The following is a 14,981-nucleotide window of genomic DNA, read 5'->3' on the forward strand; positions in this document are numbered from 1 at the left end:
TGGCTCCAACCTCCTTTCAGGTAGTTGTAGAGAGTGATGAGGTCTCCCCTGAGCCTCCTCTTCTCCAGCCTGAACAGCCCCAGCTCCCTCAGCCTCTCCTCATAGGATCTGTGTTCGAGTCCCTTCACCAGCCTGGTTGCCCTCCTTTGGACCTGTTCGAGGGCCTCAATATCCTTCTTGAACTGAGGGGCCCAGAACTGAACACAGTACTTGAGCTGTGGCCTCACCAGGGCTGAGTACAGGGGCAGAATCACCTCCTTGGACCTGCTGGTGATGCTGTTCCTGATACAGGCCAGGATGCCATTGGCCTTCTTGGCTACCTGGGCACCCAGTGTGATGAGCACCCAGTGCTAGCTGCTGGCTGTGTTGCTTTGTCTGCCACCAACAGAGCTGAAAAAGGAAGAGGACCTCAGTGATTAGATGGTACAGGACAACAGATGGACTGTGCTGTTTGACACAAAGCATCTCCTGTCTTTACCAAGAGTTATGGAGATATGGGATGTTGAAGTCTGCTTACTAAAATTGGATGTCTGGGAACACTCAGGGCTTCTACCAGCTGTTAAAAAAAAAAATGAGGACAGCAAAAGTGAGAATCAACTTAAACCTTCTTTGCCCTGATTAAACAATTTATTTTTCAGCATCAAAGTTTGCATTTCAGCATCTTGAATCATAGAATACTTCCATTTTCTTTTATTTATGAAAAGGCAACTTGTTACACTTGTTATCACATTATGGTGATGTATCTGGTTGGAATAATCACAATTGATTTTTGTTTTCAAAATCATGCTGTCAGTATGTAACAGCTTCTCTTAATGCTCTATCTCATTAGATTCACCTATAGTAACTAAAAAATAAGTGATTAAAATACTGTACCCTTAGGTCAAACCACTTAAGCTATGCAAGCATGCAGACAAGCACTTTGTTAATTTAAACATTGATACAATTAATAAGAGCTTGAAATTTGCCTAAGGCTATGGAAGAACCTGGATTCTTTGTCAAACTGAAAAAAAAGGCTAAAAATATATGCAAGTATCTACTAAGCATTCTTTTTCAACTACTGAGACATGATAAATCTCAGTGCATCTATTGTTTTGTTGTGATACCTTTGAAATTCCACTGCATTAATTATAATCCAAACAGCAGTCAAAACACATCCCTCCTCTTGTCCAATACCCTCATTATAAGGTACTTTCCAGGATAACAGCTCCTGGGGGTTGAGTATTCCATCATCATCCTTGACAGAGTCATTCACAAACTGATCCTTCTCAACAAATACCCATTCTGAAACTTCCCTTGCAGCTAGTAGGTCACATTGGTGAAGTTTAAAGTCACTTTTTGCCTTAAAGCATGTAGTTTCATCTTTTCTCTTAAGCAAGTTCACTTAATGACATCAAACATAACATGAAAGTGCTTTCACTCTACCAAGACAGGCTTTACAGACCAGTCCCAACAAATTAAATCAGTGTATCTGTCTACATATAAAAAATACTTGTGTTGATTAAACGAGAATCCAACAGTAAGGTAATAGTAACTTTGTAAACAGTTGAACTAAGCAGACATTAAAGTCAAGATTTACCATCAACAGAACTGTTTATTTTAGTATCCCCACGATTACCCAAATAGATAGTGAAGAAGGCCTGCTTGATACTGAATGGGCTGCTAAGTAGATGGTTTCATGCTTACATATCTGGAGGAAAAAGTTAAAGTGGGTGACACAGATATATTTGCAGTATTTGCCTTGATTGAGGTTAAGATTACTCTCTCCATTAACTGTGATGTTGAAACCTTGTTGAGAGTATTACATGGCATCCATGTGATCAATACTATAGGCCTCAGATATCTCAGCACTTAAGGGAAAGTAGAGAAAAGCTTTAAATCAACATCTCAAAACGTACAATGAGAAGTGGTGTTTGTCAGTATGTGGGATTATGAAACTTGTAAGGCCATACAAAGTTTTTAATAGCATTCTGCTAACTGCTACCCTGCTGTAACATCAAAGAGGGATTCATCCTTGACAGCTAGCTGAGAAGGCAAAGCTCTTGACTAGAGCAGGGAAAACTGCATCTTACTTCAGCTGCATACCTAAGGATGAGGAATATGCTTCCATCTTAAGGAAAAAATGAGGTAACTTGCAGGGGAATGATGAAATGGGGTATACACAAATTACTGTCAAACACATACAGGGCAGACTGAAATAGTGACCTACTACACAATACCAGGAAATTGAATTAGTCCAAAATCCAGGATAATGTTACTCAAAAACTGTAAGCGGGTGTGTAAAAAGATGAAACTAAAGGTACACACTGTTCCAAGAGCTTGTGTTCAGTTCCTTCTTTCGTCCCTACCCTTTTTCCTTACTTATGTCTCTTCAGTAATCAAGGAATTTTTCCAGGCCACCGAATCCATCACCATCTTTATATCATGTTTGTCTAAAGCCTCCTGTATCACAAATTCCTTTTGTATACATACAAAAAGAAAAATAATAATTTGTGGAAAACCATCATCTTGTGATCAAGAGAAACAGCTCTAATTTTAGAGCAGTAAGGTATTCTTTTGAGTAGACACACTCATTTCAATTCATCTTTTCTTTTATGTAGATTAGCGTTCTGAAGGGTTTAGGATGTCACCTTTAATGAAAACAAAGGTGCTCATGGCGTCTGAAAATAATTGAAAACTGCAAAAGTATCTGAGAAACAGGAATTAGTTCAAAGCTATATCAGGACAGTTAACCCTTTAAAAAAAAAATCCTTTTAAAGATGCTACTGTCACCCAGGCCAAATGGACCAATATGGAAAAAGGTCTTATGTACCTGAGAGAGCTGGCTGTTGAAGAGGTGATTTATGGTATCTGGTAATTAGATATTGCTCCTTATGAGATGCCCTTCCTCCTACCCTTACTGAAGAAGTTTGTGCAGGGTGCACTGTCATCTCATTCCTTCATGCTTTCAGGACTGGTCTGGGGAGAGCCTGATGCTGACACAGCAACAATACCTGAAGTAGCTGGCAAGGTCTGCCAATAGCAGGACAGCCTCTTCCTTGGCTTTGACCTTGTTGCAGGTGTCGAGGAAACGCCTGAGGAGATGGACTGGACAGGATGACAGAGAAGTCAGGCTCTGTTCCTGCCTGCACCCTGTTTTTTCCACCATTAAGAGAAGGTGTCCTCCTGTCAGACCCCTGCGAGTAAACTGGGACATGCCATGAGCTGACATGTGCTCAGCTTTGCAGGCACAGCTGAGCCAGAGCTGCTCTCCTTGTCTCCTCAGAGCAGCGGGACGTGCAGCCTCCTGGCCTCTGGCATAGCTTCCAATAGGTCAAAGAGGTCCCCAAATAAAATGTGCCTTTTGGAAAGCACAGCATGTGGTGACATCTGTTCTATGGCACCCAGGCTCTGATCCTGGGTCTGATGGGTGATCCTGGGCTCAACGCATCACCAAATCATAGGAATTGTCCAGGCTCCATTTTCTTTCCTCTCTGGTGATTGTAGATGCTGAACACTGTGTCACAATCAGGCTGTTCAGTGGCAGCTTCCCTCTGGAAGAGGGAAGGACAGGAATCTGAGAAACAGGAATTTGTACAAAGCTATATCATCTCATTTTGCTCTTCTTTTTCATGTGATGCATTGAATAATTTCCCTTTCTGCAACTTTATGAAGCTGTTAGGAAAACTAGATCCTCTTTTGGTCCTGTGTTTCCCAGTAAGGTGAGCGTACCTTGTAGTAGTGTCTTTTCTTGTTTATCCATACTCAACAGTTATGTCAAGACAAACAGAGGCTGGTTTTGCATGGAGCTCCTCCTGGCAGTTGATATTTTATTTGGTCTGTAAAAGCAATACAAATTAACTGCTAAAAAGCATAGTTTCTGTTGTACTGGGGCTAAGCACATGCATTAAAAAGATGTTGCATCTGTATACACAGGCTGATAAAGACACTCTCCCCAGTCTTCCCATCATATATTCCACTTCTTCAGGATGTCCAAAAGCAGTGAATTCATCCACATTTATATCTGGAACATCATCACTGTTGGCTTTTTTGAAACACCTTTTCTCCTTTAAATGAAGCTTGGAAAAGAGATTCAGTTAAAGCACTTAATGAAAAGGAAAACCAACATTATAGTAGCCAGCTGTAACCTCATTATTAATTGACATTACCTTCCTATATTATACTGCTGTATTTTTACAAAAAAAGAGCTTATCCAGAGCAACAAGAACAGCACTTTTAATTGAGGTGAGTTCATTCTAAGAATTCCATAGAAATTTCTTTTCTTTTTCAATTCAGTGACACACATAAAACATTTTCTTACCCAAGTCTTCAAAAACACAAAAGGCGGATAATAAAAAGACAAGACAAGAATTCTTGTCTTTACACACACAGGCTTCCTCTTCTAAAAATCACCAATTCCCAAACTACCCTAGTGGAGTACAAAGATTATAATTAATGGTAGATGTTTCAAATTCCAAAATTTACCTTCTAAGGACATTTAATCTGCTGGATCTAGATCTCATTTATAGCAAGGGCTGTTTGTAGTTCAAAGGACGTCTTGAAATACCATAGATGTAAAATGTCCTTTCAGAAGCCATTTTAAGTTCTGAAAGATTAGAGAAGTTCCTTTCACACATGACTGTTGTCCATTACATCTGAACATATTTCAAAGCAAAGTAAGTCACTTCTCTAACCTGTTTTGAGAAATACCAGCATGTCTTTTAAAAATAAATACTCACAATAAGCAGGCAAGTTTATTTCTGAGTTCTCCAAGTTCCTGTATTCCAAATGCGCAAAAAATTTTGGATTTATTTCTTGTTTTGTTTCATTTTCATTCTGTTGGTAACCGGCACTGGTAACTGACCTTTACTCCAACTGCATGTGATGTGAGCTATAAAGACATAGGAAACCAGTTACTAAAGATGTTGTGCTCTCTGGATCTGACTGGATCTGGATCATGGAGGGGCCAGCAAACCCAAGATCACAAATAATTCTAAAATAACCACTCGAAGCTCTATTTCTCAGTTTATGTAGCATTTATTGATAATACTCTCAAAATCAGGTATCCTGATTTATACAGAGCCTAATAGGAAACACAGGATTTTAATGATTTTGCAAAATAAAAAGATTTACTTTGAAGGAAAAGCTCACCTTTAAAAGCTGAGGCTTTAAATAGGAAGGCAATTCAGAAGGACTGGCTACAACTTCAAGGTGTGAGGGGAAAAAAATTCAGGTTTATGGGTTGTTTTTGTTTTTTTTTTTTTGAGACATGATGGACAAGACTGCCACCTTCTGGTAAATTCCTATATTTACTTGATGTTAGTTCTAGTTACGGTAGGTAAACTTCCATTTTGATTAGAGCAGGATCACTCATCTCCAAAAAGTGGGTAAAAAGCCGAGGATGGCTGACTTAGGATGTTTGAACAGTGCTTGAAGGTTTGAATCAGGAGCTGCTGCCCTGGCCATGGGACTGCGGGGACTGCATCCCCTCCTTTTATGCCATCTCCTCCCAAGGCTGAGACACCTCTTCTACACCTTCCCCCCAGAGAGCTTGTGCGTGCAGCCCCCCGGGTGCCTGTGCTGTCATAGTTGGGTGTGGATGTTCCAGTACCTGCCTGTACACACCTGGCCTAGGTGCCAGGTAACAACGGGACCACGTGCCAGGTGACACCCCTGGACCCCAGGTACCTTCCTAGTGCTGGGGTGGCCCTGTCTCAGTGTCCAAGAGGACAGCGATCAGGTCAGACAGGAGCAGAGAGCTGCCTAGGAGCCCTGAGCCATGTCTGTTTTTTTTGGTGTCTCGTGAGAGCCGCTGTGGTTCCCAAGAGAACCACGGCAAATCCCAGAGGCTGCTTGGTCCCCCAGAGAGGTAAGAACCAGGGGCTGGGGCTGGGTGGGCACCCTGCGGTCAAACATGAGGGATCACGAAAGGCCTTTCTGGTTTGTCCATCGGGAGCTTCTGCCCAGCCCCTGAGGGCTGTGTTTATTCACAGGCTGCCCATGAGCCTCCATTCCCAAGAGCAGAGCCTCACTGCCCCGTGCAGAGCCCGTCCCAGATATCTCCCTGCCCCCACACAGCTCCCTTGGCCCCACGGGCTCTCCCCACAGGCCGTGCAGCCTTGGAGCCAGCAGCACTGCCACCCCCATGCCCACCCCCCATGGCCTCTCCTCCTTCCCCAGGACTGAGCAGAGGTCCCCGAGCCAGCTCCACCTGGCCTGGGTGGAGGATGAGGCGGAAGAGATCAGTCTCCCCGTCCCAGACACGATGGCCCAGCAGCTGGAGACAGGTGAGTGAGCGGTTTGTGGCTGCTTTGCTGTGCTCCTGCATGGTAGGGGCTGCTGGGCACATCCCCGGCCTGTTCCGTGCCAGTTCCCCCTTTGGGTCCCCCCGCCCAGGGCTGGCTCTGTCCTCGGGAGCTGGCACGCAGCTGGGTCTCTCCTGCCAGCACCATCAGCTCACCCTGCTCCCTTGCTTTGTTAAAGATTCCTGGTATTCAGCTGGGGAGAAGGAAGAGGGCCAGGAGATGGTTGAGGATGCTCCAGAAGACTTAGGAGAGGTACCTACAGAGACTGCCACCTGCCTTGTGCCTGCTCCACCTGCCCCCATGCTCAAAGATGCCTTCCCAGACAGCTGCCCTAAAAAAAAAAAACCAACCAAAAAAAAAAAAAAGACAGCAGACTCCTGTGAGTACGAGGGATCAACAAAGGAGCCCCATAATCTTCTCTTGTTGCAGGACCAGGATCTGGAGTGGCTGAGAGATGTGATAGTCAACCTGTCACCCTCTGTCCTTATGAGCCTGCAGGATGTCTCGCAGGTCTGGCATTTCCAGAGCAGGTCCCAGTTTCCCCCGTGCAAACCCCCAGGGAGGTTTCTCCCCCAAAGCCCTCTGCACCCTGAGGGGTACAGAGGCATAGAAAGGAGCAGAGGCTGCAGTGAGAAGGGGCTCTGGCCACCTCCTGGCCTAGAGCAGCTCGAGTCATGCGGCTGAGCGCACACCCAAACAAGATACCCTGTTGGAGGCAATGGATTCATCACGAGCTGCCCCCGAGAGGCTACAGGAGTTTCCAGCCTTGCCGAGCAGGGTCTGTGTCACCGTGTGGGCCCAGGCAGCTTGGGACAGCTGGGCAGGGCAGAGCTGAGCCAGAGCTGCTCTCCTTGTCTCCTCAGAGCAGCGGGACGTGCAGCCTCCTGGCCTCTGGCATAGCTTCCAATAGGTCAAAGAGGTCCCCAAATAAAATGTGGCTTTTGGAAAGCACAGCACGTGGTGACATCTGTTCTATGGCACCCAGGCTCTGATCTTGGGACTGATGGGTGATCCTGGGCTCAACGCATCACCAAATCATAGGAATTGTCCAGTCTCCATTTTCTCGCCTCTCTGGTGATTGTAGATGCTGAACACTGTGTCACAATCAGGCTGTTCAGTGGCAGCTTCCCTCAGAGACATTTGGGAAAAAACAAAACTCTGTTGTTTGATGATTCTCACGTAGACTAAGTCTGAGCAGTGCTGTGGAGATCCAGCTTTGTGTGCAGTTCTGGGTTGTGCCCTGCAGAGGAAGAAGAGGAACTGTTGCTGCCCAGCTCGTCTCTGTGCAGCCCCTGAGCACGCAGCGTCCTGGCTGAGTCCCCTCCGTGTCAGAGCCCCGCAGCAGCCCCGGCCGTGAGCAGCCGGGCCGGGCACTCGGGCTGATGCCCTGCAGCTGGGCAGGGGCCGTGTCCTGGGGGTGGGGGTGGGAAACACCTGGGGCGGGGGGCACAAAAGCCGCAGTTAGTGCAGCTTGTCCTGGGTTCCTGTTCCTCTTAGCAAACAGCAGCACCTCTGTGTGGGGCTGGGGGCTCCTTCCTGCAGCAAGTCTGCAAGAAGGTCCTTTTGGGGCATCTGAGAGGAAGCAAAAAGCAGGGCTCTGCTACAGCTGGTAATTGAAAGCCCCTTAGTCTGATTGTCGCTTGTTGATTTGGGGGTGTTGGGCAAAGGGCATTGGCTTTGTTGTGTGTGACATCAATGCTCTGTTCTGCAGTACACTGGGCATTGGCTCTACCTGGTTATCTATGGCGATCTCTATTGAACTGTTAGGGTTTTTCTTTTTATGGGCAACTACACATCCTTCCTTCATACCAAGCTGAGTCCATCAGAGTTTGGAGGTTTTGGAAATGGCTGTCCCTCTTTCTGTATGTTTGTGTTGCAAGGGTGCTTTCTTCTCAGTAGACATAGAGGCAGCTGTGGCAATGGCAACACAAGTATGGCCACCACTTGGGCTTTGACAGTGGCTTTTACCGATGTGCCTTGGCCAGTAGTGGCCCAGGTCACTGTTCTGTCAGAGCCTGCAAGAAGCAGTGCTGCTTCCCCATCCTGACCCAGGGGGACAGGGAGTGGGGGTTTCAGATCCATTCCCCACAGGTTGCCCCTGTGGTCAGGCAGTGAAGAAAGGCAGCTGAGCCCTGTGTTACTGAAGGCACAGCAAAGATGGAACACGTGGGGGAGAGCTCTGACGAAGGTGAAAGACCAAATCCTCTCCAAAAGGATGATAAAGAAGAGAGTCTTCTGCAGAAGCTTGAGCAGCAAGGACAGGACGACAGAGAAGTCAAGCTCTGCTCCTGCCTGCACCCTGTTTTTCCACTGTTAGGAAAAGGTGTCCTCCTATCAGACCCATGCAAGCAAACTGGGACATGCCATGAGCTGACGTGTGCTGGTGCTACCTTTGCAACCAGGTAAAGGTGGGACAGATAACCTAGCACTGGCTTGAGCATATGAACTGAAGTCTGGAACCCCGAAAGCAGAAGCCTTGTCTCAGAAGATGTCTGCACCAACCTCTAGTGAAAGGTGTTACAGTCCTGGAACAAACCCATTCTGAGCTGCAACTGCAAGCTACATAACCACCCCTGTTGACAGTGGAAGATAGCTGAGAGATTAGAGGGGCTCTGCTAACAGCCAGGTGGAGGGAAAGGAAAACAGAGCTTCTTAGAGAGTGTGGATTTGATGGCCTGGCACATCAGACCCTGAAGAGTATGGAGCCCTGGTAGATCTTGGTGTACAGTGCCCCATATACCATGGAATCAGGTAGGGAGAGAATCCATCTCCAAACGTGTCAGTAATACAAGCTGAGCTGAGCTTGACTGGGGACAAATGGGAAAAACATTCAGTGGTGATGGGCCCAGATGCTCTGTGCATCCTTGGTGTTGGTTTCCTTTGCAAAGGGTATTATAAGCATGTGGGAGGGTCTAAGGGGTTCTTTGGTGCAGCAGCTGTGGAGACTGATAGAGTTAATGTGATCCAAGACAGCTCAGTATGGATTTAGTACAGGCAAATCCTGCCTGATGAATCTGGTGGCTTTCTATGTTAAGGTAACTGCATCAGTGGCCAAGGGATGACCTACAGATGTGATGTGTCTGGATTTCAGCAAGGCCTTGACACAGTCCCCCACAATATCCTACTCAGCAAGTTGGAGAGAGAGAGATTTGAGCAGACTCTTCAGTTGATAAGAAATTGGGTGGATGGTCGCATCCAGAGGGTAGTGGTCAACAGCTTGGAGACCAGGGACAAGTGGTGTCCCAGTACAGACCCCGGAAGGACCTGTTCTGTTGAATATTTTTGTCAATAATATAGACAGTGGGATCGAGTGCACCATCAGCAAGTTTCTAGGTGATAGCAAACTGAGTGGTGCTGTCGTAAAGCCAAAGGGGTGGGATGTCATCCAAAAGGACCTCATGAGGTTCAACAAGACCAAGGAAAAAGTCCTGCACCTGGGTTGGCACAACCTGTGCTATCAGTACAGGCTTGTGGATATGGCTGCTTTTCTAGAAAGCAGCCTTGCAGAAAAGGACTCGGGGGTCCTGTTGGATGAAAAGCTGGATGTGAGCCAACAGAGTGCATGCTTGCAACTGAGAAGGCCAGTAGCCTCCTGGATTGCCTCCAAAGAAATGAGGCCAGCAGATCAAGAGAGGTGGTTCTGCTGCTCTACTCAGCTGTAGTGAGAGCTCACCTGGAATATTGCATAAAGCTCTGGATCCCTCAGTACAGGAAGGACATGGATCTGGAGCAGGTCCGGAGAAGGGGCATCAAAATGATTAAGGAGCTGGAACACTTTACCTATGAGGACAGCCTGAGGGAGCTCAGGTTGTTCAACCTGGAGAAAAGAAAGCTTCAGGGAGACCTAATTGCAGCCTTCCAGTATCTGCAAGGAGCCTGCAGGAAGGCTGGAGAAGGACTGTTGGCAAGGGTCTGTAGCTGTAGCATGAAAGGCAATGGTTTTCAATGAGAAAACAGTCGATTTAGACTGGATGTTAGAAAAAAGCTCTTTCCCGTGAGAGTAGTGGAGAACTGGAACAAGTTTATCAGGGAGATAGCTGAGGCCTAAATCCTGGAGCTATTCAAGGTGAGGCTTGATGAGGCTCTGAGCAACCTGATGATCTAGTTGTGGATGTCCCTACTTCTTGCAGGGGGGTTAGACTAGATGACCTTTAGAGGTCCTGTCCAACTCAAAATAATCTCTGGATATCAGAATCAGCAGCTGTGTAGCTTGCCTGGGCAAGTGGAGAAGGGTGGAGGCTCAAAGCATCTGTAGGATGTGGATGATGCCACTGGATGGGGCAACAGAGCAGAGGAATTCTTTCAAAAAAGGTGTGAATATGATGCAGCTTCTGTTGGAACCCAAGTTTGGCATTGAGAGAAGCAAGGTCAAGAGACTTGGTCAAGAGGTGCAGTTCTTGGGAATTAACTGGCAAGATGGATGCAGCCACACCCCTGTGGAGGTGGTGAACAAGGTAAGAGCTGTGTCTGCATCTGTCAGTAAGGAGGAGACAGAGGCTGCCCTGGGTGTTGTATGTGACTGGAGGATGCCTGTTCCATAGTACAGTGACATTGTGAAGCCTCTCTTCAGAGTCACTCAGGAAAGAAACTCTTTTGTATGGGGCCCTTATCAAGTTGGGTCCTACCTGGAGCCCCTGGCAGAAGGGCCCAGAGGAGACTGGACAGCGATGGCTCCTAGACTTCATGCTGCTGCCTGCAGTGCTCTCCTGGGCTTCGAAAGGAAAATCTTGTTTCAGCCTGGGATCCCAGAGCGCAGTGGGTCAGAGGTTGGGACTGATTTGGAAAGCAACCTAAGAGCTGCCTGAGCCAAAGAGCACAGTACAGAGCGGGTCTATCCCCTCCTTACCACGCAGCTGAAAGCAAGGGGTGGTGGAAGGTTCAAAACGTGGGACAAACATTTAGCACAACCCCTCTGGTTAATTAATAGCAGGGGATGGATCAATGGAGCCAGCCCTGGCAAGTCTGATGTTTTACAGCCAGGGGAAGGGGATGAGGTCCCTGCTGTTAAGTGAGAGGAATCTCCTGGGACAAGCTGTGTGGATTTCTTCACCCCTGAGCAAAGGCAACACCACTTGTGGGGTCTTGTCTGCTTAAGCCCCTGGGCATTCCCTGGCGGGTGATGCAGGGGAACGGTGATGTCCAGTGTGTGAGAACTTAATTTGACTGTGGCTGAGGAAACTGATGTTCACATTGTACAGTGGAATTTTTCCATCTAATTCTATTGGATAGAGAGATAGAAACACATGGGAAGGAATCGAGGGTTATTCTGTCCTAAATTTGGGAGGACCCAGGGTAAAAAAATCTGTTTGGGACAGGGCAAGCAAGTGTCAGGCTGTCCATGTAGCAGTAAGAATGGGGAACAGCTGTGCCCCTTGGGAGGAGAGGATGGTTCAGGTGCCCCGAATGGACTAATGCCAGTGTTCCTTCCCATGGTGGTCAGTGTAAAAGGGCTCCTAAGAGCCCACTGGTGGCTTCTCTAGCAGGTGTGCTGCCTGTGTTGGTCCTGTTTGTTACTGTGCCACATGCTGTGCTGCCTGCTGCTCCTTTTGTCACTGTGCTGTATTTTGTACCTGTGTTGTCTATCTTTTATGCTCACTATTCCTATGTCATGAGATGTATGCTACTGCTACTCTGATGAAGGCGAAAGACCAAATCCTCTCCAAAAGGGCGATGAAGAAGAGTCTTCTGCAGAAGGTTGAGCAGCAAGCCCTTGTGAGGTAGCTCTTCCCTCATTACAAAAGGAGGAACCTGAGCCAGAGAGAAACATTCAATCCTTTCTTCTGAAGGACTTGTGAAATGTACAGAAGGACTTTGGCTGGGATGAAGCTGAGACACTTGGCACCTGCTTGCTTTGGTGTTGGGTTGGTGGTGCTGGTGCAATCTACTGAAATAATAGAGAAGGCAGACAGTTGGGAAAGCTGTCCAGAGATGGAGGCATGGATCAAGCAATTGGGAAGAAAGTAAATGCTCTCAGCCTCTGGAGGAAGCTTCTGGCTTAAGATAAGATATCGATGGAACACTATTTGGCAGCATTCCTCTGGGAACACTATTTGGCATCTCCCATTCATGGCTCACTATTTGGCAGCTCCCCTCTCGGACCGCTATCTGGTTTCTCCAGCCCATGGATCACAACTTGGCAGCATGCCCCAAGGCTCACTATTTGGCAGCATTCCCCTGGGGTCACTATATGGCACAGCACAGCACTGTCCTTAGAACATCACTAAAAATGCAGGCTGATCCATGGGGACTCATTGCTTATACATGACTTAGCAAATAGGACTCTCTTCTTTTTTCATAACATTTTTCCATTGCCCTGTTATTCAAGTGTCTCACAGGCAAGGCCATGCAATGTGGAAGCCTCTCTGTTTTCTGCTGTGAGCACCTGAAGGAGATAAAGGCGGAGTTGCGGCCAAAGGTCAAAGACCCCAGCCCTTCTTACACGGAGCTCACCCAGCACAAAGCTGGCCAGGCCACCCAACCTCCTGGCAATGCTCTGGTGTGATCACAGCCCCGGAGCACCTCTTCCCTCCACTTCCTTAATCCAGAGCCGTGCAGAAAGGAGCTGAGCGGGGAATCCAGCGCTGGGCTGCGCTTTGCTTTGCAGCCTCGTTCATCAGCAAGTCCCCGCTGCCCTCCAGTGTCCCTGTCCCGCACTGCCAGGGCTCAAGTCCCGGGAGGTATCGCTTCTCCCCGCCTTCAGACGGGCCACTCGAGAGAAACACCGCAGAAATCTCTCCCTTTCTCATCTAGCTTGGTGGCAAAGCAAATGCCCAGCCAGCTCTCTGCACTGACCGCTGTAGCAAGAAACAGCCTTTTGCTTTCAAAGCCAGAGGGCAGGGAGAAGCAGAGGGCAGCGTGTTGGGGTTTGGTTTTTGGTTTTTGGTTTGTTGTTTTTTTTTTGCTGTATCCACTCTGCCATGTCTGCTTCTTGGTTGTGCCCTATGACACTTCCAGCTTATGATTAACGCCTCTGCTCCCCGTTTCTCCTCTCTGGCACTTCTACACGCACACACCCCACCAGCTCCAGCATGGCTGAGGATCCCCTGACCAGCTGCAGGATCATGGCATCCCTTCAGGAGAATTTGGGGGTCCAGTTGCTACCTGAGACCTCAGTGTGGTTGCTTAATTTAATGAGCAGAAAGAAAAATCTGACTGCCAAAAGAGGGGCGTGAGACCTGGGGGCGGGCGACCATCGCCTCGACCTTCCGAAAGCCATGGTTGATCTCTGCCCTGGAAAGACTGGAACTCCAGAGCCGTCAATGCTTTATGGGGGGTAGCAGAGGGTCAAGTCTCGCCGGGAGCGTCCGGGAGCCCCGAGCAGCAGCAACCGCTTCGCTCTCGTCCGTGCAGGGAGCAGCGGGCACCGAGCAGGTGAGAAAAGCCGTTCCGGGATTTGTTTCGGGTGTAGGGGCGGAAGAGCATCAACAGCACCTTTGGTGCTCTGTCCGGCTTTGTGTTGCGCTGGGATCTTTTTGCCGTGGTCGCCGTGGTGGGGCTGCCCAGAGAGAGGAGCAGTCCCGTAAGATGGGGGAGAGCCTCTGTCCGCACCCCAGAGGAGGGAAAAGGAGCTGGCCTCGACGCTGGACGTGTAAGAGCCTGTTGGCATGATGAGGGCCTCTTGACCTCGACGCAGCCCTAGAGGGAGGTTGTGGGGGGGGAGAGGAGGGAGAACTCCGAGGCTCTCCTCCTGCTCGACAGTAGGGATGGCTCCCCAGACATTGGCCGCACAGACCCCGCTCTCTCTCCTGCAGTGAGGCACCACGCCTGTAGTCAGGGCCTGGGTCTGTTCCTGCGTGGCTGCCTGTCCTGCTGACAGCCCTGGAGTCAGAGCGCGTGTCCCGAGCCGTGGAGGCCTGTGTCCCAGGCAGCCCCAGCTCCCCGTGAGCAGTGCTGTGCAGCCTCTGGCCGCTGCTTTACATAGCCAGCTCCGTTTGCCCAGGGTGGCTGCCTGCGAGCCCCCCTCCCGCTGTGCCTGGGCAGGTAGCTGGAGCAGTGATTTGGAGGGAAGAGCTGATCTGTGAGGTCTTTGTGGTTGTGGTGATTTTGGCCTGTGAGGGGCTAGGTGTGGAGAGCTTCCATGCGGGGGGCCTGTCCTGGTGCCTCTCTGTCTGGCCAGTGTTGTGGGTGCTGAGTGTGTCCTCTTGCCTTTGCAGCGGGAGGTGCTGGAGAAGAAAGAGGAAGCATCCATAGTGTGTTGAAGGAAGCGGGAGGCAAAAGCAAGAGGAGGATCAGAGGAAGCCTGGATGACTGAAGTGGAGGTAAGAGGCTCTCTGGCAAACCGTAACGCTGTTCCTGGGGCTGTGGTCAAACCAGAGCGTTGCCAGCACCTTTGATGCTCTGGTCAGCTTTGTGCTGGGTGACCGTTGTTGTTGGGTTTTTGGTTTGTTTTTTTAATGCGAATTTCCCGCTTGCTTTTTTTTCTAAATTATTTGAACTTGGCAATCTTTTTTTTTATTCTTGTGATTTTTTTTCCATTTATGCAAGTTTTCTAACTGAGGGCCCCGCCGTGCAGGGAGGAGCCCGCACCCGGCACCATCGTCGTCCACATCGGCATCCCCGACCTCCAGCAGACGGTGAGCGCTCCCCACGGCCCCGGCCCCACCCCGCACACTTGGCACTGCGGTGGGCAAGGAGCAGCCGGTACAGGACGGCTGCCCGGAGACCTGCTGCCCACTACCCCACTCCCCGCATCCCCGTTGC

Source organism: Heliangelus exortis, chromosome 11 (genome assembly GCF_036169615.1).
Source record: "Heliangelus exortis chromosome 11, bHelExo1.hap1, whole genome shotgun sequence".
Lineage (NCBI taxonomy): Eukaryota > Metazoa > Chordata > Aves > Apodiformes > Trochilidae > Heliangelus > Heliangelus exortis.